At 39.0% G+C, this 16,381-nt stretch overlaps 1 protein-coding gene and 1 pseudogene across 5 annotated transcripts in view; one reads left to right on the top strand and one right to left on the bottom strand.

The window, feature by feature from the left end:
• Nucleotides 1–16,381, top strand: part of Kdm4c (lysine demethylase 4C) — a 395,886-nt gene that overhangs the window by 84,518 nt on the left and 294,987 nt on the right. The window lies entirely within an intron of this gene.
• On the bottom strand, nt 6,071–7,030 carry LOC143392079 (MKI67 FHA domain-interacting nucleolar phosphoprotein pseudogene; annotated as a pseudogene).

Raw genomic sequence — 16,381 nt, 5'->3', positions numbered from 1 at the left:
TTTTTTTTTTTATCTTAGTAGTAGTAATCATCTTCTCCCTTTTCTTTCACTACCACCACTCTGCCTGCAGTTGCCTTGAAGTTGAGGTTCATGCTTTTCCACTCCTTTGAGTTGATATGTGACCCACAGGGCCTGGGTATAGGAGTGATTGCCCTGTAATAATTCTTATATAGAATAATTCTTATATAGAGTCAGGAAGATATTAAATTATTTTATATCAAGTCTGTTTAAGAGCAGGCACAGAAACAGAACATTTTATAAAGAATCTTGTCTGGATTGTAACTATTGTGAATACCAAGTTTCCTGAAATTTTTATCACTGCATACAAGTACAGATCCAGGGGGAATCCTTGCAACATGTATTCTGTAGCCACTACATATGGTAGATTTGCTTAAAAGGTGTTCATGAACACAGGTTTGTATGGAAGAGACTGTAGGAGCTGATGATGTATTTAAACATTTCTGGCATAAAGACTTAAAGGAAAAAGAATCCTTAGAGTAAGCAGATAGAAAACTGCTTTGGTAGTCAGTGGTAAAGTATTTATTTTCTTGGAATGAATATTGACTTTGGAGCCAGAAGACCCGTTTTAAAATTCCAATCTGTCACTTACCAGCTAGATGACTTAGGACAAATCGCTATACTTCTTTCATCATGAGTTTCTTCAGCTGCCAAGTGGAGGCATGATTTATTCTCCGTCAATTTACAGTATTTCTAGGAAGGTTCAGGGATATGCGGAGTATAAAAGCGCTTGGAAAACTGGTAGGTACTATACCAATATTCATAATTCCTATTATTATTTTAATAACTTTATGAAAATGAATGATCTTTTGGGGGGGTCATAATAGTTTCTTGAAGTCTGAACTACCCAAAATGTCTCTATATCTAGAGCGAGAGTTTTAAGATAAATAAAATATTGGATTTCTTTATTTTTGCATGGCACAGGTGTTGCTGGGCAAGTGCTCTACCACTATCCTACACTCCAAACCCAAGTTATATATGATAGTTTCTTGTGTCATGTGTGATAGCGTTAATTGCCTTGAGATACAGAATTCAGATAGTACCTTGAATCTTTCTTTTTCAGTCTGGGTACAAATACAGTGAGGAAGAAACTTTGAGATTTGCTCTATAGAGAAAAAAAGACATGAATCATAAGAGGACATACCTTAAGCTAAAGAAGGGTCTAGAATCATGAAAGAAGATTTTTGTGGATGGTTTTAGAAAAATTAAGTATGAGTTGCAGCATTTTGGACATTGTTAAGTTTTGTTAAAAACCCCTAAGATTTTGTTAGTTGACTGTCTTAGGTTTTTGGATACAGATGTGGTTCAGATCGTTTTTATTCGAGCATTTGTTTAGTGTTGTATAACATTTAAGGACACACAGGTTTTGTACCAAACTCTCAAGTCTTGAGTCATGTGTTACTCTTTACTGAGTGTGTGACCTTGGGCAATTGTTAAATAATCCATACCTCAATTTCCTTTCTTAAAACACTCAAATGGTTCTGGTACCCAACTGATAAGGTAACTGGGTACAAAACACACATCACCGCTCCTCATGAATCGTAAGTGCTCAATAGGCGCTAACATTTGTTGCATTAATTTAAGAAATATATTTATTGTGTGAAGTGTTTGAACATGAAACTTGTAGATCTTATATAAGTAAGGCTTACTAGTTCTAAATGACAGAAACTCAACTTAAGCATAAAGTTTATTTGCCACTGTATGCAATTAGGACAACTTAGAAGCATGGCTGTATCCACTCTGTTAGCTGCGATAACTTCCACTTTCTCCCTTCTCCTCCCTTCCCTTCCCAGCTCTTTCTCCTAAAGAAGCTGTTTACTTACAACTAAATATTTTATTGTTAAGTAGAATTTTCAAGCCTTCTTCCTTTTCAAAAGAATGAATAAAGTTATTTGGCACTAAATTGACCTGTATGTTTAATATTCATCATCTAAAATGTGAATTCCTGGAGCAGGAGCCCTGTAGGTTTCATTCACTAACATGTCTCTAGTGCCTGGCATAGTACCTGACAGGAACCTGGGACACATAAATATTTAACAAATATTCATTAAATAAATCCTCTTACTTACGATATTCATTGAGTTTTTTTTTTTTTAAATGTAAACCAGAGCATTACTTAGGAATGAGTAGCTTAATAATATTTAATGATGGATTGAATTGGCAACACACACATTAGGTTAGTAGGGGCACTAACTAGCCCTTACTTATTAACTTCCCTACATTCTACTCTAATCCCCGTTAACTTGAGACACAGTAATGTATTCTAATTGCAGATATTAAGTTTAGTTGGATAATGGTAAAAGCTATATTCTTTTGAGGTTTTTTTATTTTTGAGAATTTTTAATTTTTATTTATTTTTTAGTGTTCGATAGACACAACATCCTTATTTGTATGTGATACTGAGGATGGAGCCCAGTGCTGCGCGCATGCCAGGCAAGCGCACTACCGCTTGAGCCACACCCCCAGCCCTCTTTTGAGGCTTTATGTAGAAAAAAATACTCTTGGAATTAACAGTGATTTGTTTTAATTATTTTTCCTGTAGAAATTTGTGTTCTATATAAGAATCAGACTAAAGCTTAGAAGTACTTTTTTTTTGAATATTTATTTTTTAACTGTAGTTGGACACAATATCTTTATTTTATTTATTTATTTTTATGTGGTGCTGAGGATCGAACCCAGGGCCTCACACATGCTAGGCGAGTGCTCTACTGCTGAGCCAAAATCCCAGCCCCTATAGAGGTACTTTTAAGTTGAAGTATTAATTGTGTAAATTATATAACTAATTCTTACCACTTTTCAACTATTTATGTATATATCTTTTTTATCTTTTCGGTGCTGGAGATTGAACTCAAGGCCATGTGCATGTGAGGCAAGCACTTTGCCAACTGAGCTATATCCCCAGCCCTATTTTTGTATACTTTAAAGATAATATTGTTAATGAAATAAAAAAAATATGGAAATTATGCTCCCAAAGCATGACATTTTATAAATAGCTATTAGCTATATTTGTAGGAGGATGAGAGTACACTCATAATCAGAAGCAAAAACATTTATTGATCAGATAGATCACATTTTACTTAATCCTGAGCCTGACTTGAAAGTAGATACATGCCTACCAGTTTACATTCACATGCTGCAGTACTGAGGATCCCTGTAGATTGCTCAGCACAAATGTTTTAAAGGAGGCATCTGGGAGGTCTTTGACATTTTTTATTTCGGAAGTAAGTCCCACTCTTTTAAGTGATGAGATATATGTGGGTTTTCATAGAGGAACATAAGCTAATGTGTTAATTAAATATTCTTGATACTCCTGATAAGTATCTCAGGGTATATAAATTACCTGTGATATCAGAGGATGCCTGTGATATCTTCCTTTTCTTTTATTTCAAACCATCAGCACTTACAAAGAACCACAGACACATTCAAATGAAAACAAATTGCCAAATCAAATTTGTAATTCTCAGGGGAAAAAAATCAGGTTAATGCAAGTTTATAAATGTATATTTCATAGAAAACAAGCATTAGTGCTGTTAGCCATGTGAATTACCATGGAAGATGTGGTAGTTCACAGATTATTTTTCTTGGCTTATCAATGTTTCTATATTTTCTTCTTTTTTAGACTGTTTAATCTTGCTATTTAGATAGCAGTTTTCAGAAAATGTATACTGTATGTATACTATCTAATAGTTGTTTTGTAAAAATTTATTCTTTGACTTTAGTGTGTATGAAAGTGGCTTTCTTCACGAATGTACTTCTATAGCTAGGATTATAAATAGATTTATACAAGTTACCTTTATGACCCCAATGTGTTCGGTTTTTAGAAGCTTACTTTTCAAGAATGGTTGAGTAGGGTTAAGTAAATCATTTGTCTTTGGTGACTCCGTTTAATTTAGTGCCATTCTTTTATTGGTACCTGGAAATGTGTCAATCATAGTTAGAAATCATTTCAGGAATCCCTGACTGCAGATGTCTTAGGTTGGTCAGTTTTCCCTCCATTCACAAAACGAAGACTCTGAGACTTAAGGCATTTAGTATTTCATCTAGCTATTAGTGAATCTTACAGCTGGCACTCAAGACTTGTTTGACCTTTCATGTGGATTTAAAGGAAAAACCGAAGAGTAAAGAAGAAATAGGAAGAAGAAAGCCTGCTTTTGTTTCTTTTCTATCTTGTCAGCTTCATTTTAATGAGATTTTATGTATAACTAAAAAAACAAAAACCAACCAAACAAACCAAAACCAAACAAAAAACCCCACAAACGTGTGTATGCCCCTTTCCCCTCTCTTTATCTGACTCTCTTTCTCTCCCTGGACAAAACTATGGCAGAAGATTTTTTTTTCCTGGAAAATATGTAGCTAGATTCAAATCTTGTAATAATTGATAGGTTATGGGGATCGGGATACCTATGAAGATGCAGGTGAGATAAACCCCTGGCCCAATAATTTCTTTGGTACTTCAGATTTGTTCTTTAGCTATTTTACTTGGAAATGTTCTTTAAGTCAGAAGTAATACCCTGCATTTTTGAAAAGAATGAGTTTTGTCTCATTCTAGGGAATAGGTGGTGGGTGATTCTTTGGTTAGATTTTAGATTCTGTCCCCTCCAGTAAGGTACCCTTCAGAAACCATTTAGTCCATCAGGAGTTAAGGGTACTTTGTCTTTCAAACCTGTTAGATAAGAATCTGAAATTGGGAAGAGGGCAGAGTATAAGCCCAGCTTTTGAAGTCTTAACAGTTCTCTTCAGTCTTCAGAAGTGCAGGGCAACTAATTTTTATTTCAAAATTATTTATCATACCTTTCTGTGTGTTATTTGGAATCTATTCATTTAAAAATAATGTCTGCATTGTATTTCTCTAGATGGAGAAGATTTTGTTGGGATTATCTTGGTTCTTGAGATAGAAACTCAATATGAGGCAGTTTAGCCAAAAACAAAAATTTATTGGGTTTCATGGCTGTGGAAGGTCAGAAACACAAGAGCCGTTGGAAATTTTAAGGCTTTGCTGGATCTTGGGTTGTGCTTCTCTGAGAGTGTTGCCTCTATACTTCACCCTAACTCTTATTTTCCCAGTTTTATCACCAGAGAGCAAAGGTGCTGTCTTATGGGAAGGTCTCCACCTTGACCTGGCTTGAATCCTTCTCTTGAATTCATTGAGGCCTATGTAGGAAGGCATAGGGGTCACAGGCCTGCTTCTCTTGTAGCCGGACATGAAGCCCCAATTAGCATTACATGTTTGTGTTTATGGTAGGCCCTTACTCTTAAGAACAGTGATGCTGGGTTGGAGTTATTGCTCAGTGGTTATTGCCTAGCATGTGTGAAGAACTGGGTTTGATCCTCAACATCATATAAAAATAAATAAATAAATAATGGTACTGTGTCTATCTACAGCTAAAACTTAAAACAAAACAAAAAAGAAAAATAAGGGAAAAAAAACTCACCTTACTCCTACAGATCTAGAAAATAAAGAAAAGTCCCAAATAAATGTTTGAATATTTACTTAAAATCTTAGGAAGACTGATTAACTTACTTTGATTCTTAATTCATTTTTTAAGATTTGAAAACTCTCCTGTGGGTATATTTGCTTCAGATGGGTGTGTGTGTGTGTGTGTGTGTGTGTGTGTGTGTATTTTAGGATATCAAAGTTATTAAAATGCATATTTGCTTGAGTTTTCTTGAAAGCATATAGCAAGTGATTGACAACTGTTGCTTGTAGACAGTAGGATGAAGTAAATCTCTGCATTGAATTTTTTTTTTTTTTAAGCAGGATTGACTGTCTTTATTTGGTGGCGATAAAAATAGCTTCAGATTAGTTGTTAAATGTACAGTTAACAGTGACCCTTTAACACAGGCAAAATAAAGAGGGGATAGGAAAACTGAGACCAGGGCAAAGGCAGTGTGAGCCCAACCACTGCAAGCTCTGATGTACCCCCGTTTCAACAGGGGCAAAAAGGCCAAAGGACTGATTGCTTTCCAGATAGCATGTTTTCTCTTTTGAGTCTATTGATGGTTACATTTCATTGTACCTTGTAAAATATAGTCAGCCACTGTAAGAAAACCATCACATTTTGTCAGAAGATATATATTCATATAATACGTTCAGAATCACTGCTTGGTTTTTGTCTTCGTCTTTTCTTCCCTGTTTAGGTGTTGGAGTCTCTACTGCTCCTTCTGCATCATATACGGGCAGCTTGAAAACTATTTCATCATCTTCATCATCATCCATTCCCGCCACTTCAGATTTTCGTTTCTCTAAAAATGTTGGTGTACAAACTGGTGTGGGGCCCTGGCTATCTATAGACTTGTCAGGAATGGCAGCAGTGCCTTTAGAAACCCACTTCTTCTTCTTCTTTGGTATGCCTGAAGACTTTTTCTTCTTTGTAGGTTTATCTGAAGGATCTTTGGTCTTACTGGATGATAAAACCAATGAAGGAAAATCATAATTAATTCCTTTTGCTGCTAATTTTTTCCTGAGCAATTTTTCTTTCTTTTTAAATCGCTCTTCCATTTGCAGTTTTTGAAAAAATGTCCGCTTCTGATTATACCGCTTCACGGCTGGATACGATGGCTGACGAAATGGAGTATTCCACTCTTTAAAAAGTTCTTTGTGTACTTTTTCTGGTGGCATAAAACGACACACCAAGAGTCTTTCACCAAAAAGGTAGTTATTCATTGTTTCAGCAACTATCTTGGCAACATCTTCAGACTTAAACTCCACAAAGGCATAGCCTCTACTTTTTCCAGTCTTTTTACTTCTGGATAGTCTAAATCTTGTAATAGTGCCAAACTGGGAGAAATATGCTTTGATTTGGGTTTCATAAAGTGCTGGAGGCAGATGGCCCACAAAAATTACTCCAGGAATAAGTTTTTCTTGCTTTTTTGGCTGGGTTACGCGCTGGCAGACGTGCTGCACCTCCTTCTGAAACTGGACATCTTCCTGCGGGTTCAGAGAAGGAATCGGCCCGGGTGGGACGACGAACGGAGACCCCACCATGATGAGACCCGCAGCAGCACTCTGCATTGAATTTAACTTAAGAATCTATTGTTTATTTTTTTTTCTAACTGCTTAAACAACATTGCTCTTTTTTCTTGTAATCTATATAGCACCAATCGTCAGTTTAACTACCTTGTTATGTCCTGTCCTCTCAGAGTTCTTTAGTTATAGAATCATATGTTTCGATCTTGCACCCCAGTGAAATTTCCAGCTTTTTCAGAGCACTGCCACAGGTATCTAGAGAGACTAGGTGTCACAACTTATAAACACACACACACACACAGACACACACACACACACTTTTATGCTTCTTTCAATCTTTATTAATATTCTTACAGTTTAGCTTTTTATGGATATGTCACCAAATTATTCTATAGAAAAATATAATTATGTATCCTGTATGATGCTTTGATTAGAACTGTCTTAATAATATAGGAAAACTTAGAAGTTGTACAAAATTGTTAGAAATTTTTAGCTACTTTTATATTTTGATTGTCAATCCATATGTGACACAGAAGTCTTTACAAAATGCATCTCAAATTAAATATGTCCAATTTTTGTGAATTCATTCTTTCCTCACTTGTGTGGGTACCACAGTGGTTTTCTTTCAAGGATTTACGCATGTTTGTGGAGTGTTATTTATGATATGTATTTCAGAGAGGACGTAACAGTCAGTAGCATGATCTCTAATAATATTTCTGACCAGATAACCTTTGCCCCCAAAAGAAAAAAAAAAAGGTTAATTTAATAGAGTTTTTGTGGAGGTTTAAAAAAGTCTATTTTCTTTGGGCAGATATTATCTATCACAAAAGACTTAAATGGACATTATTTAGAACATATTAGGGGTCACAAGAAAGATTAGTCCATTTACTGTTTTTATTTTATTTTAATGGTTAAAGCTATGAGCCTGTGTCCTTTATTTATATAATCTGTGAGTTTCTTCTTTTTAGTAGTTTGGGTTGCTTTGAAAGATGTGTACTTTTGAAAGCCTGAATTCTCACAGATTTCCAACTCTAAAAAAGCTGTATAGGTAATTTTTTTTTGAAGATTAATAAACTTCATTCACAGGAAATCTTGAAAATGCTTCAATGCCAGGAGTTAATAGTGGTGGTACTTTGTAAGACATTTGTAGTGGAATCCTTTAAGCCTCTTTATCTTATTCATGGATAGTATAATTATAACTTGAATAATAGTCACTTGGAAAAGATACTGTCTTTAGATTTCTATATAAGCTCAAAAGTTTTTTTTTTCTGGGAAAAATTTACTTTGGGAAACTTTTTTTTGTTTTGTAGCAGGAATTGAACTTGGAGGCATTCAACCACTGAGTCACATCCCCAGTCCTATTTGACTTAGCAACTCACTGAGTTCCTTAGAATCTCCCTATTGCTCAGACTGGCTTTGAATTACAGATCCTTTGGTCTTAGCCTCCCGAGCCTCTGGGATTACAGGTATGTGCCACCGTGCCTGGCTTGGGAAAAATTTGATATGGACATACAGCTTCAAATGGGCATATTTTTAATTTATTACCAACTTTTAAAGTTATTGTATTTAAAAAATCTCTTCCAAATGGCTTGTATTTTGTTTTATCAATGCTTGATCCAGGGCTGGGAATGTGGCTTAGTGAAAGAACAGTTGCCTAGTCTGCATAAGGTTTTGGTTTGACATCAGCATCTTGTTGTTGCATCTGTTTGGTTGTTTATAGTTTTGTTCATTTTTATTCATTAAATTCTTATTGAGCCCACACCTGTGTCAGTAACTGGGGTAGGTATCAATGACACCATAGTAAACAAGACAGAATGGTCTTTATGTAACTTGCAGTTTAGACATACAGCTTTTATCACCCCTGTATTTTATAGCAGTAACAGAATTTTTGTTCTTGGCAAAGTTTTGGTGCTATCTAATCTTACCACAGAACACACATATATAAACAGAAAATGTTTTCTGTGGTAGATTCCTGCTTAGGAAAACATTGACCTGGTGCAGAGATTTTAAAACATTATATAAATGCAAATTTCTGTAGAAACTCAATATATAAACAGAAAATAAAGGGAGAGCTGACTGACCACTGTGTGTGGCTGGAGGTTTTCCTTTACCAACTGCATCCAAGGCACCTGCAGGAAACCCTGGGATCCCTGGAGGTGGATAGGGGAGGATGTGTGCAGTGCAGTTTGGAAGGAAGTTAGTTGCCTGGATCATCTAGTACTTGAAAAATCCTTTTAGTACTGAATGTGTGGGGAGCTTCCTTTGTGAAGGCAATAGAGGCCTTGTCAGTAGGGCCCATCTGCAAGTGGCCCCAGCATCTCTAGAGTTATAACTTTGTTTTCACATTCATTTATTTTTTTTAATTTTTTTTTCTTATATTCCTTTTTTTTAAATTAATTTTTATTGTAGGTTGTTCAAAACATTACATAGTTCTTGATATATCATATTTCACACTTTGATTCAAGTGGGATATGAGCTCCCATTTTTACCCCATATACAGATTGCAGAATCACATCAGTTACACAACCATTGATTTACATATTGCCATTCTGGTGACTGTTGTATTCTGCTGCCTTTCCTATCCTCTACTATCCCCCCTCCCCCCTCCCCTCCCCTCTACTCTCTCTACCCCCTCTACTGTAATTCATTTCTTCCCCTTATATTTTTCCTCCTTTCCCCTCACTTCCTCTTGTATGTAATTTTGTATACCCCTGAGGGTCTCCTTCCATTTACATGCAATTTCCCTTCTCTCTCCCTTTCCCTCCCACCTCTCATCCCTGTTTAATGTTAATCTTCTTCTCATGCTCTTCGTCCCTACTCTGTTCTTAGTTACTCTCCTTATATCAAAGAAGACATTTGGCATTTGTTTTTAAGGGATTGGCTAGCTTCACTTAGCATAATCTGCTCTAATGCCATCCATTTCCCTCCAAATTCTATGATTTTGTCATTTCTTAATGCAGAGTAATACTCCATTGTGTATAAATGCCACATTTTTTTTATCCATTCGTCTATTGAAGGGCATCTAGGTTGGTTCCACAGTCTTGCTATTGTGAATTGTGCTGCTATGAACATGGATGTAGCAGTGTCCCTATAGTGTGCTCTTTTTAGGTCTTTAGGGAATAGACTGAGTAGGGGAATAGCTGGATCAAATGGTGGTTCCATTCCGAGCTTTCCAAGAAATCTCCATACTGCTTTCCAAATTGGCCGCATCAATTTGCAGTCTCACCAGCAATGTACAAGAGTACCCTTTTCCCCACATCCTCGCCAGCACTTGTTGTTGTTTGACTTCCTAATGGCTGCCAATCTTACTGGAGTGAGATGGTATCTTAGGGTGGTTTTGACTTGCTTTTCTCTGACTGCTAGAGATGGTGAGCATTTTTTCATATACTTGTTGATTGATTGTATGTCCTCCTCTGAGAAATTTCTGTTCAGGTCCTTGGCCCATTTGTTGATTAGGTTATTTGTTATCTCATTGTCTAATTTTTTTAGTTCTTTGTATATTCTGGATATTAGGGCTCTGTCTGAAGTGTGAGGAGTAAAGATTTGTTCCCAGGACGTAGGCTCCCTATTTACCTCTCTTATTGTTTCTTTTGCTGAGAAAAAACTTTTTAGTTTGAGTAAGTCCCATTTGTTGATTCTAGTTATTAACTGTTGTGCTATGGGTGTCCTATTGAGGAATTTGGAGCCCGACCCCACAGTATGTAGATCATAGCCAATTTTTTCTTCTATCAGACGCCATGTCTCTGATTTGATATCAAGTTCCTTGATCCACTTTGAGTTAACTTTTGTGCATGGCGAGAGAAAGGGATTCAGTTTCATTTTGTTGCATATGGATTTCCAGTTTTCCCAACACCATTTGTTGAAGATGCTATCCTTCTTCCATTGCATGCTTTTAGCCCCTTTATCGAATATAAGATAGTTGTAGTTTTGTGGATTGGTTTCTGTGTCCTCTATTCTGTACCATTGGTCCACCCGCCTGTTTTGGTACCAGTACCATGCTGTTTTTGTTACTATTGCTCTGTAGTATAGTTTGAAGTCTGGTATAGCTATACCGCCTGATTCACACTTCCTGCTTAGCATTGTTTTTGCTATTCTGGGTCTTTTATTTTTCCATATGAATTTCATGATTGCTTTCTCTATTTCTACAAGAAATGCCATTGCTCATTCCTTTGGTTTGGACCTCTATACCTTCCTGTATCCCAATGACTCTTAAGTTTGGTCTCTTTATGTTATCCCATATTTCTTGAATGTTCTGCTCATGGTTTCTTAACAGCTTTGCTGAGCTGTCTATGTTCTTCTCCAGTTGAAATACTTTGTCTTCATTGTCTGATGTTCTATCTTCTAAGTGTTCTACTCTGCTGGTAGTATTCTCAATTGAGTTTTTAAGTTGGTTTATTGTTTCCTGCATTTCCAGGATTTCTGTTTGTTTGTTTTTTATAACCTCTATCTCCCTGTATAATTGATCTTTTGCTTCTTGGATTTGTTTATGTAATTCATTGTCGAAGTGGTCGAAGTGGTCTTTCATTGTCTGATTTTGCTTTCTAATGTCTTCCTTGAGACTCCAGATCATCTGAAGCATGTATATCCTGAATTCCTTATCTGACATTCCATCTGCTACAGATATTACCTCTTCTAAAGTTGAGTTGACCTGCATTGCTTGTGGTCCTTTCTTTCCTTGTCTTTTCATACTGATCGCGTTTCTTTCTGCTTGGTGAAACTGTTGTGTTATTGATTTTTCCCCCTATATATTTATATTGCTCTTGTATAGTTGCAAAGTCTCCCTCGCAGGCTTTGGCGGTGGTTCTGCCCCTCCTCCAATTGGGGCAATGTGCCTACCACGCCGGCAGGCCGCTATGCCTGTACTTTCGGTGGGCCTGTTCTTTCGGTGGTCACAGGTCCGCTTACCTTGCAGGCGTGAGCAGTGGCTCTGCCCCTCCGCTGGCCGCTAGGCCTGTTCTGTCTGTCGGTTGCAGGTCTGTCTACCTAACAGGCGCTGGTGGTGGCTCTGCCCCTCCCCCAACCGGGGTGATGTGTCTGGCGGGTCACTGGGCCTGTTCTGTTGGTGGTCACGGTTCTGCCTACCTAGCAGGCGCGTGGGGCAGCTGTGCCCCTCTGCAGGTTGTTGGGCCTGACCTGCTGGTGGGTGGCAGGTCTGCCTACCTTGCAGGCTCGGGGGTGGCTCTGCCGCTCTGTGGATTGCTGTGCCTGTTCTGCTGATGGGTCACGGGTCCGCCTACCTTGCAGGCGCCCTGCGGCTCTGCCCCTCCCCCAACCTGGGCGATGTGTCTGGCGGGCCTCTGGGCCTGTTTTGTTGGTGGTCGCGGTTCCGCCTACCTGGCACACGCGTGGAGCAGCTGTGTCCCTCCAAGAGTTGCTGGGCCTGACCTGCCGGTGGGAGGCAAGTGCGTCTACCTTGCAGGCGAGGGGGTGGCTCTGCCGCTCTTCGGGTCGCTGGGCCTGATCTGCTGGTGAGTCGCAGGTCTGCCTACCTTGCAGGTGCCCGGCGGCTCTGCCCCTCCCCCGACCGGGGCGGGGCGATGTGTCTGGCCGCCCGCTGGGCCTGTTCTGTCGGTGGTCACGGTTCTGCCTACCTAGCAGGCTCGTGGGGCAGCTGTGCCCCTCCGCATGTTGTTGGGCCTGACCTGCCGGTGGGTCGCAGGTCTGCCTACCTTGCAGGCTCGGGGGGTGGCTCTGCCGCTGTGCGGATTGCTGTGCCTGTTCTGCTGGTGGATCGCGGGTCCGCCTACCTTGCCTCATTTATTTTTAATAACAGAAAATTAAGTAGGAAATGTTCTATTTTCCATTGAACTGAAACTTTCTAATTTAAAATATTAGTGCTTAAACTTTAATAAATTAGTGCCCAACTTTTAAAACTTAGCACCATAATTAATGTGAAAATGTAGCATTGGAACACACATTGTTTAGTCTTCTTTTTCACACAGTTAATTGTAAATATACAAATATTTCAGAAATTTTTGATTTTTTAATAAAGTATAATACAGTTATAATACATTTGATTTATGAAGCATTTTTGTAACAATATCAAAACCAAATAAAATGAAATAAAACAAAACAGCACCCCCCCCCCTTTTAAACTTTTAGATAGTAATTTATGGCTTTGTTCTTGGTACCTTCAGTTTACAATTCATTTAAAATTTTGCCGTCTTGTGCTTGATCATCATAGAGGATGCTTGTGTCTTTGGAGAAGAGATGTGCTCCTCCAACCCCGTCAGTTTATTCTTGTTGATATCTTTGTAGTAATTGTAGGGGATACAGGAATAGTATATGGGCTGGAGAGCACATTCTAGGCACTGGTCTCAGAAAGATCTGGGGTTCGGACCAGCTTTATCATTCATGTGCTCAAATGAAGTGATCCCTACAAGCTTTGTTTTCTTTCTTAGTATCATGGAGGCAGCAGTAGAACTTGTATTATAATATCTTAGCATAAGCTCTGGTGGTTGTGTGTGCTCAATAAATGGCAGCTGTGATGAGCTGTAATCATTTATTGATCATCATTACCGTTTCACTGAACTCCCCCCTCCCTGCTTTTAAACAGGAGATTGAACCCAGGGTGCTGAGCTTAACCATGGAGGAGCCATGTGGAGCTCCTCCAAATGGAGGAGCCCTATTTATTTTTTAAACTTTGAAATGGGGGCTCGCCAAGGCTGACCTGGGTTAAATCCCCAGTGCTCCCCACACCCAAACCTAGGGATGTCAGTAAAGGGATATATGGGGTACTTTGTGGTTGACAAGAAAGAAGCAGTGGAACATAGAGATGGCCTGGGCGTTTGTTCTTTGGGTAACATTGGGGTGCCCCCAACTCCGTGATGAATGGTGGGAACCATTTGCCTGCCTCAGGGGTGAAGTAGGCTTCCCTTCCCTGCACCCAGAAACAAAATGGTTGATCTGAGATGTTCAACTGTTAGTGGTAGCCCCCTGGGGATGAGGAGAGGCTTCTCACTATAGAGGGTACAGTATTGCTATTGGTAGTGAAAAGAGGTGCATGTAGAGGGAGGCAGAGCAAATTGCCCTTTCTGAAGACCTGGGAAGATCAGTACAGACCATTCACCATGGAGGCATATTTTGAGGCTGCAGTTTCTATAGACCTTCCATGGTGGTAAGGACCCTGTCAGGAGCCAAGCTTCCTTAGGAGAGAATAGGGAGTTAGTAATATTATGTTCTGGTGATTCTTTCTGTCAGGTGGCCTGTTGGCCAGCCAGCTAATCAGCCAGCCAGGCTTCATGATTCCCAGCATCTTCTGCTGCCTGCCTGTTTCATGTGAGGGGTGGGATCTTCTGGGAGCTTGCCTGGGCTCCTGTCTGCCAGGGTTGGGGGCTGCCTTGCAGATGTTTGCATCCTCTCTTTTGCTCAAGTAGGGTTTCTGGGCTCAGCCCTCTCCTGGGGACTCGCCCCCCCTCAGTTCTGCCCTCCTCTCTTCAGACTCTGTGTCTAAATGGGGGAGGTCCAGGGAAGAGATCCAAGGGAACTCTGCTTAACCCTTCAGTAACTGTATAAGGTAAGTCAGGCACACAAGCTTATGCCAGTAAGAGAGGGAGGAGTCATCTTAGAGCTATAATCTGTTAAAAATTGTCCTTGAGGTTGTGAGCTTGATTCTTCACAGGGGATAGCTGTGATAAAAACAGCAACACGAAGAATTGTAGCTGGGTGCAGTGGTGCATTCCTGTGATCCAGCGACTGGGAGGCAGAATCACAAGTTTGAGGCCAGACCCTGTCTCAAAAATAAAATAAAAAGTGTTGGTAGAGAGCCCCTGGGTTCAATCCCCAGTACTAAAAAACAAAAACAAAAAACCTCAACCAACCAACAAGAACAACAACAACAAAAAAGGAGAAATGTAAACAAAGGAGGAAAGGGCCTCTTCACATAGCCTTTGGAGCAGAGGGCAGCCTTGTTTCAGGATTGACCTGCCTAAATGTGATTAGACCAGGAATGGGCAATCCCCTCTGTGGTCATGGATGTCATAGGACCTGGCCCAGTGGGAGGTGCCAGCACACCTGTTGGTGTGAGCATCTGAAGGGTCTGTGGTGGCTGCTTTTGACTGAGCAATGTGAGAGGTCTGGGTAGGAGAGAACATTATTGATAGTCCCAGGGTGGTTTTGGGGAATAATCTTAGAAATAGGAGATATTCTTTGAATAATACTGCTACACAAATAAGTGGACTGATGAAACTCAGGGCCTCATGTGTGCTATGGAAACTTTGTACCGTTGAGCCACATTCCCAGCCCTTGAATAGTAATCTTGAAAGGAGAAAATCTGAATCAGGGAAATGGATCTAGTAATGCTTTGAAAAGCATAGCATTACTTACTGACAGTTTGTAGTATCAGCCTATTTTCATTCAGATGTTAGAATTTGTATTGCAGTCACTAGACTAATATCATTTTTGGTCCATTTTTTTTTTTTTTTTTGGGTAAACTGCCCAAAGATATGCTTAAAGGGATCTGTTTTCTTTGATCTTCAAAATGAATATATATTTTAAAAGGACATAAGACTTTGACTTTACATTAAACATTACCCATGCATATCTGATTATTGTATTCATAGTTCATTAGTGATTCATAGGTTTTCATGGTAGCAGAACTGTTGGCATTATTCATTGTATCTGAAGCAAAACACTTTCAAAAAAGTTAATTGAACAATTATTAATTTCTTTAATAAATTGGTTATATAGTTGAGGATATATAATGGTAGGCATTTTATTTGATGGTTTTCAATAGGTACAGAAAAGCAGGAGATATATCCATGTCCTGAAAGAATTTAGGTTAAGCCACATAGTAGTGTGACTGTGGCAAATAATTAATTAAGTGCCTGACTGTGGACCAGACGTTCACTATACAAGGTATGCTACAAAGGATAATTTATGGGAACTTTTCTGGGAGATGGTAGGGCTTCTCTTCCCCACAGAATACAGTACCTGTCAAGACAAAAATGATTCATGCACATTCAAAAGAGGCTAACTTTGGAAAGTAGTAGATAATAAATGCTATATCAAAAATTGAATTGAAGAGCTCCAGGAGGAAAAAAATGGCTGAGGTTGCTGAGACTTATAATGGTCAAAGAAAACTCCAAGGATGTGGAACCTGAAGCAGAGGGGCCTCTTTGAGGTGAGAGGTAAGGTAGAATTGTTCAGTGACAGAAGAATTTGTAGTCCAGCCTACTGGGAGAGAGTGTGCATGTTTGGAAAGTTGGGGAATCTTGAATGCCAGAAAGTGAGGAATAAAGCTTTTAATGTTGTGATACTAATATGAGAACTGCAGCCACCCAGAGAGAGATACAGTAGGGAGTTCAGTTATGACAATAGTCTAGTCCAGGCTGAGAAATTTTGAAGTTGGGGCAGTGCTGCAGGGAGAGTTGAATATGAGATTTTGAAGAGGTAGAA

Source organism: Callospermophilus lateralis, chromosome 2 (assembly GCF_048772815.1).
Source record: "Callospermophilus lateralis isolate mCalLat2 chromosome 2, mCalLat2.hap1, whole genome shotgun sequence".
Lineage (NCBI taxonomy): Eukaryota > Metazoa > Chordata > Mammalia > Rodentia > Sciuridae > Callospermophilus > Callospermophilus lateralis.
This window is presented reverse-complemented; position numbering and strand designations above follow the sequence as displayed.